Below are 12,487 nucleotides of genomic sequence, written 5' to 3' on the forward strand. Positions count from 1 at the left end.
GGATATCATCTTTTTCGCATGGAATTTCCCATGCACCTTGCTGAAGAGTGGCCGTCAGCGTTGGGTTTTGTTGCTCCGTTTTGGGACACACTCTCTCCCTCTTGTTTGTGTGTTTGCTTGGAGTAGCTTGGAACTGCATTTGGTTCGCAAACAAACAAATAGGGGACAAATCGAATAATGAAATTTGTCCATCGTTTGGCGCCCATCTCTCTTAAAAAGGTGTAGACATTTTGTGTGGGTAAGTTTCCCGCGTGGGGGGGGGGGGGGGGAAAGTCTATTGTTTGTGGCGGGTTCTAATCCACGGTATGCACAATGTACTGACCCGGGGGAGGGGGGGGGGGGGGGGGGGAGCTTGGTTTGCAACACCTAGAGGCAAGGGAAAATAATAGAAAATGGGTAAAAACGAATTTCAACGAGAGAAAAAGTCACTGTCTGCGAAAGATCATTTGCATCAATTATGATGATTCGAGCGGGTTATGATGACTCTGACTCCACAGCAAAAGCGGGATTTAGCGGGGAAAGTTTTTGCGAATATGTAGAACCATCAGCCACCTACCACCCACTCAGGGTGTTTGCATGCACAAGCAAGAAAGTCACAAATTTTTAGTGCGCACCCAGAACTTTCTCATCCCCAAAAAGTCCCCATCCCCGTTCGCGGTGGTCGCGGTTCGGAGGAATGAATAACTATTAATGTGCGAAAAATCAATGGGAAAACTTTCCTTTGCCCAGCCGCGGTTTGGTCCGGCTAGTTAAGGAACATTGGACGGTGCAAAGAACGGGATGGAGGAGTGTTTGTTATTGGCACTATTTTATTTTATTCGTTTCTTTATTAAGTTTTACGGTGCATAGTAAGGTTTTATTAGAGGTAGGAAAAAAAGAGGGTGTGGCGGACGTTGAAATATAGTGCCTTCGGCGCACTCCAAGGTCACAAAGAGTCACACATTCTGGTAGGGTGATAAAAAACGGTAGCCGTAAAGAATCGACGTTTTCTTACAATATTTACGTTTACGCAAGCAACGCTGACAATGAAGCCTTTCAAATGGAAATAAAAAGGTCTGCGCCAGATTTAAAATATGACCACAAGGTCAACAGAGGACCCAGTGGAAGTTTTAAGGAATCGCTTGGAGAGGTTTTTGGTGGACTTTTTTCAAACAAAAACAACTTTTGCGACCAAAGAAGTCCTGTTTTCAATTATCCGCGTATTATCTAACAAGGAAATCTTACCTCATAATGAGACAATCAAGAGCCTCGTCAATTTTGTTCCCATTCTTTCCCATGGGGTTTCTTTGCTTCATTATTACTACAAAAAAACTTTGCATCATTAATTGGACTTCGTCCAGAGTTCTAAGTACACCATAAACATTTAATTTGTCCAATGTTTTCGACGCAGGGACAAGGTCCGCTTGTCCATCAGGTTCAGTTTAGCCCAAGAACAAGTCTGAATGTTTCGCTCAGTGGAGAGAACCACCTTCAGGTACGTTCTCATCCCCCGTTTCTTCGTTCATGATCGGTATGCAGGCACCCACGTCTGTGTGACGGGAATTGTATTTTTTTACGTTGAAACATAATCCTTTTATAGCGCCAAAGTGGTAGACTGGCGAGTGGCGCTCGCGCACGATTTCCACACAACCCATCGTTGCGACCTTGGTTCCCGGATCGTATTTAACGGTCCGTTTACGGCATCATCATTCAACAAAAAACCGCCGTGTCAATCGTGTGTACAGCCTGAATCCCGAAATACAAACACACAACATAAAGGCCTAATGGAAAAGCATAGGGAAAAATGCAGTTCACTTCCTGTTAACGTCTTTCTTTACAGCTCGATTGATAAGGGAGTCGAAAGGAAAACGATCTAAGGAACCATTACACGCGAAAGGTTTCTACAGTGATGGTGTCCAAACGAGCACCCCAAAAGAAAGACCAAAAAGAAATGTTTGTTTTGTAGCCTACTTCGATCCTTACCACCTAGAAGTAGCTTCATCTCGGACTCGGATTCGAGAAGACCTCTTGACACTTGAGATTCTGTGTCAAGTGATTTACAAACCGACCGTCTCTTCTGTTTGTAGACAAACAGTGTGCCGCGCAAAAAAAAAGAACTCACCTCACAACCGGCATCCGGGGTCAAAAATGGTGAGTACTCACTTGAATTTGCACTCCAGAATAGGGATATTTCTCCTTCCAGTGTGGAAAAAGGGACATTTTCCAGTCCGCGCATGTGCAGCGGGCGCGTACACTTCTTACAGTGGCAAGCCATGAGAGCCTGCAAGCATTCCAAAAGAACACGGTCGGCAATCCTTTCAGAACTGTTGCTGGAGTTGGAAGTTTGAAAAAAAACAACCCTTTTCTGGGCGAAAACGTCCCGAGATGGTTTGTTTATGTGCTGCCAGGGGTTTATGGCCGTAGCGGATCATGCGGAACTGGAATTGGCAAGAGGACCGGTAGGACCAATGAACGTATCTAAGGGAATGGTTTGGAGGGGAATGTCCCAAACAAGAACATTTGGGAAACTTTCTCAGGAACTCACCACTTCTCTACTTCCCTCTTCCCATGCTATTTGTGGAAAGTTTTCAAAGTTGTTGGGCTGTCGGTTACTGTAACTGTGACATAGTTTTGGAAGGCAGGGAGGAGATGTTCCTGTTGCTCACAAAGATGTCACCGTTTCAATGCCTCCTTTTCCAGTTAAACTCATTACACTTTAAACCAGGAACAACCAGATTGGCCCAGTCTCATCGAAGGGCCAGGTTGAGCGCTTGTAGACGAGTTAAGGCTTGCGATAGAAAGGAAAGGAAATGTTTAAAGATTTATGACAATTTATACCGGAAAGCGCAAAGGGATGGTTCTGCATGCATCAAACAAGCCCTTTGCTGTTAACGTTTCCGGATTGTGCGTGTGGGGTTACTGTTTGTAAAAGCGAGAAGAAGATGCGATGCAGCGCAGCGGCGAGACGAGAGTTTCCGTGGTAATACGAGCTGGTTACGGATTAATTTCTCTCAACCCGTGGCAACTCGAACCTGTGGTATCTCGGCCGACAGTGCCAGCGTTGCATATGGGCGAGTTGCATCCCACCATGTTGCATCCTTGCTCGAGGATGCTGCACTGTTTAGCGTTCGACTTAATTTGGTTGAATTATTAAAAAGTTTCTCGCGTGCACCACGCGACGCGGTTTTGTATCTCGTGGGAATCCATCACGATGGTTTGGGGAAGCGTGCGTGGGTAATGTAATTTATATTTATACACAACAGAAGTGCAGCAGCGATGCAGAAAGATAGAGAGAGAGTGCAAGCTGCAAGCCGAGAGGGATCATGTGAAGATTTACAAACTTTCTTTCCATCTCGTGATTACCTTTAATTAAGCGTATCGCTCTCGCTCTACAAACAGGAACAATTAGCTTAAAGAGGGTGTCTTATTAAGCTTACAGAATAGTTTCTGTGATAAGGAAATTGCATTTGCGGTGTAGGGAGAAATGGTTCATGCATGCAAGATTCATCTCTAATTATTACTGAAGATGCTGGGCATAATAGAATTTATCCAAAACTATGCCAAGAAGGAAACTATTCCTTATTAGTGGTACAAGGTTTGGTACAACATGTGAGCAAATCTCGCGCATTAGTATCGTTTCTTTCTGGATAGGTACTTGGAAGGATCAGTATCTTTGGTTGGATAATCAATTTCTGGACCAGTTTGGATCCAGTATCAGTTCCAGGAAACGGTAACCACGGTTGGTTGGTAACTAATTCCTGCATCTATATGGGTTCAGGATTTGTTCCAGGAATTTTGGAAACAAGCTCCATAGCTTTATAGGTTTTGTATAAGTTATGTATTCGTTTTGTTAAAGTGTATAACGAATGATGTGTGATCTGTACAAGTTCTAAGATCTGTTGGAATGTATGATTAATGCCAGAACCTGAAAGGGTTGAGAATTTGTTCCAGGACAAGTATGGCATCATCATCACTTATCGGGATCAGACCGATATGTGGATTTGGAGTCACTTCCAGGGCCGGTATGAGTTCAGGAATAATTTCAGCTTCAGTGTGGGTCAAAATATGTTCCAGAACCTGTAAGGGCTCAGGATCAGTTCCATGACCGGCATGTGATTGGCATCAGTTCCAGGATCAGTATAAATTTAAAAGATCAGTTATAGGACCCGTACAGGTTTGGAATCACTTTCAAAATTGGTATAAGGTTAGGATCAGTTCCAGGACCGGTATGAATGCAGAATAAACTCTAATACTAGTATACGGTCAGGAGCTCCCTATGGATACGGGATCCAGAACCAATATGCATTCGAGCACTCCATAGATTTATAGCGCACTTAAAACTTTTCTGAAAGTGTTTAAGAGTGTCCTTTACCATAATTATTTTAATGGTACCGAAACTATCTCGCTTATGCAGAATAGCTGGCTCCAAGATCCTTATCCTTTAATTGCTGATATCTGTTTCTGGTTTGTATTTTACAAAAACTCCTCCCCTTAGCTTCCGACGTCCCGAAGGTCATTACATAAATGCGGGCCCCGCCTCGCCACGCGAACGGCACACATTACGGCCCAGACACACACACACACGGTAATTGTAAATGCATAAGCAGTTGTTGCAAAAACTAGCAAAGCATATTTTCCAGCCCAGTGTTTTCGTATTAAAACGCAGACACACTGGTCGTAAAAAAAAATGAACAACAGCAAAATGCCAGCGATGCGTATCAGCTTTACATTTACAATGCGAAATTCTGCACCACTCATTACGTGGCGAGGAACGGACGGTGGACCGCCATTTGGATAGCGTTAAACGGGTGTATTTTTTCGGACAGGGAGGGCAGGGTCTCGGCCCCAGCAAACCGTGATGACATGCACCGGATGGAATGTTCCGCTGCACGCGGTGCTTGCTGAAGGGATGCAAAAACTACGTGGCTGTGAGACGATAGGCCAGCGAGATGAAAAAGAGAACGTCCTCCTTGGTGCTTTGGAAGGGTAACGGCATCGTCACTACTTCCGTTTGCTGCAGTGTTGTTGGAAAGCTTGCAGCATTGCCAGCAGGGCATACACAAACCTTTTACTTTACCTTTTTTATGTGTGTTTGTGTGTGCAACCACTCGGAATGCTGCAAGCACCCGTGATGGAAGGCAAAAGGCACACGGCGCAAATAAAACAGGTAATGGAGAGAGAGAAAAGGTAAAACAAAAGTCGAGAAAAACTAAGCCCATGCTAAGCTTTATCCAAACCTTGGCTCGTGTGTGCCCGTGTATGGCCACATATCGTGTGACTCTGCACGGGGCTTGCAGTTGAAACGGAGCACACTTCAGCGTGCCGGTGTACGAAGACAGTCGCACTGTTGATTATTTTATTTATGAAACATTCTCACGTAAGTGAAAAACTTCGTTGCACTAATTACACATGAGAAGTGAGAGCTGGTTGGGGTGAGGGATGGAGTGTGTGCTGTTCCACAGTCATGCTCTATAGGACGACGTAGTGTTATCGCTGGCCTCGATCAAATAGTGGTCAGCAGAATGAATACAATGTAGGGACTAGCAAGTGTGTGAAATAAGGTATAGTAGTAAACACGCATGAATAAATGGGTGACATGAAGCAGCAAATTATGCATTACGACGCATTGCCTTTGACAGAAACAGTCGAGTAAAGCATTTAAAGAGCATGAAATTAGACAAGGTCAATGAACTTTTCATTTGTTTTATCAATTTCGAACTTCATTCATGCATGCAATACTACTACAAAAGCGAAAAGGTCAGAAAAGTAAACTCTCGTCTTGGAGTTGAGATTCGATCCATTGCTTGCGCTACGCAAGCCTAAGTGCTTACCTTAACACTAAATGGCCACTAGATTTCCATCCGGCTAAACTGGCTATTAAAAGACAGCTTCTCCCGCTCTTCATTGCGAAGCGTACAATGTACTCCAATTTACTTTTTAATGCCAATGCTTCAGCATTATGCTACAGATTAACATTAAAACTCCAACTTTACCAAACTAATTATGTTAAGTAAAATGTCCCGCTGTACAGCGAAAAGCGATTTCAAGCAGAAAATCCAACCAAAGTGCTTAAAACAAAACTAGCTTCACTCCACTCCAAAAAAAAAAGGCTGGTCATTCCAGCGTGTCCCTAACATTACTTATCTTCATCCGGGAAATGTTAAGCATTGTGAGCCCTTCACCCCCACCCCCCGGGTTTTACTGAGACCAAACCCACGCTTCCTCTTATGGCTTTATATATATATAGCTGGCGGTAAGTATGGGGAATGGTTTGGACTGTTTGCAAATGCCGGTCACGTAAATAGTTAGCTTCCCACTACTTTTCAAACTGCTTAGTAATGAGCCGTTGCCCGGTGTGCCCGGAATGGTAAACGCCCCGGCATGACCGGCGACGAACCGTACCGAATCGTCGGGGGGAAATCATCCCCATCATGCCGAGGTAGTGCGAGAAAGACAATTAAAAACTGACACTGACGAAACATCAGACAGTAAAATGGTTCGCTTCCTGGTCGGGGTTTGTTTTGTTGGTCGGTTAGAAGGAGCGATGGGTTTGGTTTTCATTGGGATTGTTTTATGTTTAAGGGTGTACATTCATTTCGTTATGTTGTGTATTGCAAGTACAAAAGTAAGCTCCAATCAGTTGGTAAACCTTAATACATTAAGTGTTTAGACAAGTGATAAAATGATGGTCAGGCTCAAAAAGATTTGATTTTTTCATTCGCCTGAAGTACTAAAACCTCAGACAATCTAGTTTGAACAGGTCTCTCCCAACAAAGATCTTGAAGTTAATAGTTTCACCAGACGATAAACGAGAGCTTCTCCATTACACCGCACCAAGTAGTGCTATCGTAATCGAACCGAAACTAATACACTGCACACAATTGTTTCCCTACACAAATGTGTCGCTCTCACATGAGCTATGGGGAAAGTTTTCCCATGTTAAGCGCCTACATCCTAAAGCTGGATCGGTGATGATGCTTCTTCTTTCCAATCTCCACCATAGCTTGCAGTAATGGAGCCACTTGTTACAACCGGTATGCAATTTTTTGTTGTTGCTGCTGCTTCAACGACAGTGGTGCCGGCACAATAAGCCGAAGCCAAATGAAGACAAACTTTCCACAGCAAAAGAAAGAGCTGAGCTATGCTTGAGCGCACTGGCAGAAGTTTGTGCAGCGCGGCAGAACCGGTAGGACATTACCAGACGCATATCGGCAGTATGTGCGGACCGGTTGAAGAGAGGGAAGAAGTTACGGCAATGCAATAATCTGCGCGCTAGCAAACGAATTCCTCCTTTCTCTCTCTCCCCACCGATATGACGGTGCAGCAACAATGCAGCAACAGTATCACCTTCCGGATGGGGCAAAACAATAGCCTCCGAGCGCAAACTTGATGCATCATAACAATGTCTATTTATTGCTGGAGAATTAGTTTTCCTCCTGCTGCTTCTCGGTAAGCGTTTTCAAGGCCATGCTGCTGAAGCGATGCTGCCAACTCACAACACAATGGGCAGAAAGAAAATGAGGAGCGCGGGGGTATGTTGTTTATGTTTCGCTAGAATGTGAGTTTCTCGTTGGTGCTGGCTCCTTTCTTCCCCGGGGGCGGGCATTTCCGCCGTTCGATTCCCATCCTTTCTCCTTCACTAATATCTTTGGGGATTTTGGATTGTTCCCGGTTTCTCTATTTTCCTATTGCTTTCTGCTGTGAGCTGAGGAGGGTAGGGTAAAGAGGTTTGCTGAATAATGCAACCCCGTTTGGTGCTGCCGGTGTGGAGTAATTTATTGCTTTCGTACACGTTTTCGCTTCGCCTTTTTGGGGAGACAAAGAGAGAGAGAGCGGCTGTTTTGCGCTAGCATGTTGGCGATTTTTGGCTCCGCTGGACGCTGCCGAGTGATCCTGGCAGCACGGCACGGCACGGTCGTTAGGTGTGGTGTTTGTGTTGCCTAATGCCAAAATCCCACTCCACACTCTCCACACGCCGTGAATGGGACGTGCCCGGTTGTTGGGCTGCTGCACTTTTCGCCAGCTGCCCCGGTTATCGCCGGCATACCAACACACACCTTGACGCCCTTTCGTCATCAGCAGCAGCAGCAGCAGCAGCAGTGCAAAGAAATAAACCTATATTTATGTGGCACAAAAAAACAAACAATCTAACCCCAAAAACCCCGTTCAAGAAGCATTCGGATCCTTCCGGGGTTCGGGTTTCGTATTTTATTTCCCCTTTGCAAAGGGGGGGGGGGGGGGGCGGGAACGGGTCCAGGAGGAGTCCAGGAGGACAGAAACATTTCTTTGAGAAAATTGTCCTCACCGGTCGGGGTGTGTATGCTTTATGAATAATAAACAAATAAATAAAATAGACAATGGCGTATAATAATAGTTCCTTCATTACGTTCATTTCTTGCTGTCCCGCACGTTCTAGAGGGGCCGCCAGTGCGGTACTTGATTTGCAAAATAAATCAAAACACACTCCTTTAAGAGCTCACCTAGCACCATAATTCATTGGAAAAAGGGGGTTTAAATTTGGGTCCGAGATTTACTCCTCTAGCGGGTTTGGAGCGACTCACTAAATGCTGGCGACTGGTGACCACGTGTTGGTGACGCTCGCTGCGGAGTAGTAGCGCAAACTTTCCACCCCGTACACCCTGTTTTGTGTAATAATCCATTGCTAGACACATGCCACAAGAGAATGGAAAAAGGGGCACAAACAGAGAAACTTCAACCTCACACTGAGCGAGCGAGTACTCTTGCAGTGGGGATAAAACTCTTCCACAGTTTAAGATGTTGCCATGAAACTGGTTGGGCAACAAGGTTTGCCGTTCCAGGCAGCAACAAGCGCTGCCCCGTTGGCATATATATTGCATTACAGCGAAAGTTTTATTAACGTTCCAAAGTAGTGTTGCTGTAGTGCTGTTTGCTGCTGCTGCTGCTGCTGCCGCTCGGTATGCCATTTTGCACACGCGAGCTGCTTGCATAAAACCTCTACCTCGCTACCGTTCGCGGCAGCTTTGATGGACATCTGGGGATCAAAAGTGAAGTGGAATTTGTTGCTCCATCGGTTCTCTTGCCCGAGTTCTCGTTTAGTTTTGCTGGTGGCGGGTGCTTGCTAGCTTGCTGGCTTGCTGATGGTGGACTCGACGTCGAATTTGCGCTTGCCGGGTGGTCGGTTGCGAAGTAGCTGTAAGTAGCTGTAAGTTTCGAAAAGAACCATATAATGCAGCCCCCTTTTTCCCCGCGCTCTCTTCTACGGCGGCCCCATTAAATAGTGGAACGTAATTCTACTGACAGGCGGAAAATCGGGCTTAAAATTGATGACGAGCTTGCCTGGGGGGAACAGCAAGAAGCGTACGCTACGGGAGGGGTAGGGAGTTTAAGTAAAGAGACTGTCCCTTGGAACTTCTCGACTGCTCGGTCGACTGGATATTGGGAGTTGGACGCTACTGCCATCCAACGGTTGATTAATATTGACCGATATTTAAAGCACTTTTAATTAGAAGCCATTCCGTAGAACTCCGCAAAATAACCTGAAAATTCCTTGAATTTTGGGGAACCTTTTTTGGGGTTCCAGTGTTTAGATTGGTAAGCATTCGGAGCGAGCCAATGACATCCTAGAGTGGTAGTTAGTTGGCTGCTATTAATTTCCCGTTCGATTAATTAAACATTACTGGAGATGGGTGTCCTGTTACTCCTACCAAAGAGCAACATTATTGACTATAAACCTTAGAACGGCAGGAGTTTGATAGTGAAAGTTACAGGGCATCAATGTAAAGGTCTTCCTGCACCGAACATACCAGCGCCATCTGGGGACAGTACTACCAGCGCAACGTTTAAACCATGGCGTGTTTCGTTTCAATATCCGTTGGCATCACGTAACTTCCGGACGATCGTTCCACCATAACATCTGCACTAGACGGACCAGAGCCGTCGGTTTGCGCTGGGCTGGAATTTAATCAGAAAGACAATATTCAACCCCATGGGGCAAGCTGGGTACGTAATTCTTCATCGGCATCGGTGCGTGGTTCGTGGTGCAAAAGGCGTATTGCATTCGAGATAAATTTGGTGGTTATAAAACAGGCCACAGGCGACACGCCAGAGTTGTTCTTAGTTAGTTTCGGAGCTCTTTTATCACCGTGTGCGTGTGCTGTGTGCGAGGTTTTTTAACAATTTTCGGCATGGGTCGCGCATCAAGCACGAAACGTGTTCAATACACCACCGGACCCAGACCGGACCGGGCGCGCACGCGGTGATAAGCAGTCAAAACGTTTCATTGCACCCTACGATCGTGCCTGCCAGTAATCAAGGGTGAAAAGGGGTTATTCATATTTTCCTTTCCACCATAGAAATGGATGAAAACATGAAAGAAAGAACAAATCGCGTGCAGAAGATCTATGTGCCGGTAACGATGATTACCTGTCGCTTTGCCCATGTCGCACGGGCCGATAGATAGGACGATGAAGAGCCATTTACAGAGCTGCGTCGTTAGTTGCCATCGCCATCGCAAAGAGCACTGTTAACACACCCACCTCTACCGACAATTTTAAATGTCAACGGAAATGAAAAGAGGATGAATCAATGGCTCACCAGCAGGAGCGCGTGGTCGACAAGACCTACCACCGTTGGTGTTGTTGTCGTGGGGAAGAAGTCTTGTAATCTTTTTCAAAACACTTCACCAAGATACCAACAGACAAGTGGGGAGAGGGAAGATGAGAGAACATTTGCCTCAGTGTATTATTAATTAAATTGAAATGATATAATACCGTCGAGGAAGTGAGATAGGGATGTAAAGGTCCAGCACAACCGACATGGAAATCATTGCCAGCAACCTTGGCAAACGAAGGTGCTAGTGTTGAGGAAGGTGTTGAAGAATGTTTCGCATCTGAGGAGCGTTGATTATGAGTGGCGTTAAGAGCGAGTAAAGGGAGCGTGAATGAGTGGTGTCGTGTCGGATAAGACGTCGTCCCCCTTTTTTGTGTCTTGTAGATTATGATGGGTGAGGTTTTGAAGCAGCCCCGAGACTTCCCCGAATCCGGCACAAGCCTTTGCTCTTAATCTGCTGCTCTTCGGGCGAGGGTTGTCGGTTTTATTGCTTCTTAGTAATGATTTAGTGCAGCGAATGAGGGAGAAGAAATTTGCTGTGCTGGCGCTGGGAGATTGCGAAACTTTTTCGCTTTATCTTGCACTCGTGGAGCATGGAAGATAAGGCACAGCCCAAAGACACTTGGAGAAGAGAAGTTTTGGTTTTCCATATTGTTTTGTCTGGCGGAATTGTGGATACAAGATTGTAGGTGTTGCTAAAGGTCAAGGATTTGTCTGGGTGGAGTTGGTAAAGCTCATAAGAATGTTATTATTTTGCGCTCTTACAAAGACATTGAATGAGCTATTAATACCAATGAAATTTAATTTGTTTGATGGTTTTACAATTTAGTAAGACATAAATTAAATCAGCTTATAATTGGATTGAAATTTAAATACAATCTTGTTTAGAATAAGCGACTTACAATATGTAAAATATGTTGTTAATTTTTCATACATTGAAAACCTTTCATGCGAACGCTTTTAATCATCTAAAGTATTGCGGATTGCATAATTTTAGGCGAGATTTTATAAAAACGGTCAGCTCGAGTCTTGAAGCTGATAATCATGTTTTGTTGCGTTCTAGGACATGTTGCTGAGCTTGGCCCGGTAGTCTCTGCATATTGAACTTACTATTAAGATGATTTGATAGTAATTTACATGGGATATTATACATTTTTTCTAAAATAAGCAATGAAACCCGAGTGAGCTAAATGAATGTTACTCCTAATTCCTATTACTATTGATCTGTTTAAAATAAAGTTTCTCCTTTAGTTTCACACAATTGTTTGTGTCATTTGAGCTTGATATGTAGTTAAAGTAATGAAAATTACTATTCAAGCCTGACTATTTTTACTCCCGTGTACATTTTTTTTACTTTTTTCAGTTGTTATTGGCTATAAAAACGAAAACCATCCAAAAAAACGCATTAAGCATTATCTATTTACTCATCATCATTTTATACTCCACCTCTATATACCTTCGTGCTGTGCGGGAAGTGGGCTAATGAAGCATGTTGTTAGAACAAAACGGATCGTCCCTCCATCCACTGTCCCCAGTTCGCGTGCTCCCAACATTTCCGATGCATTCGATTGCACTTAGGGACTCCTACGCACTCTGGAGCCACTGGTCGGGTTGGTTCCATTGATCCATTCAACCGATAACGGTTGCACGAATTTCTTGTTCTATCATCCTCCCAGCCGGCGAGGCCCTTAACGAGCCTCGCGGGGGCGCCCTGCGTATCAGTGACAGGTCGTAAATTGAACTTGTCATAATTCACGCGAGCGGTGCGCTCCGGCTCGTCATCTTCATCAACGTGCTCGTCGCCGACATCTTCCGTGGGCAGTCTTTGGAGAGGGCAGACCCAATCGTTAATTGATAGCAGCCCATCGGCAGACTGATGCCGTTCGTTCGTTCGTTCGTTCGTTTGCCGCTGTAGCAG

The sequence above is a fragment of the Anopheles gambiae genome, chromosome 3 (assembly GCF_943734735.2).
Source record: "Anopheles gambiae chromosome 3, idAnoGambNW_F1_1, whole genome shotgun sequence".
Lineage (NCBI taxonomy): Eukaryota > Metazoa > Arthropoda > Insecta > Diptera > Culicidae > Anopheles > Anopheles gambiae.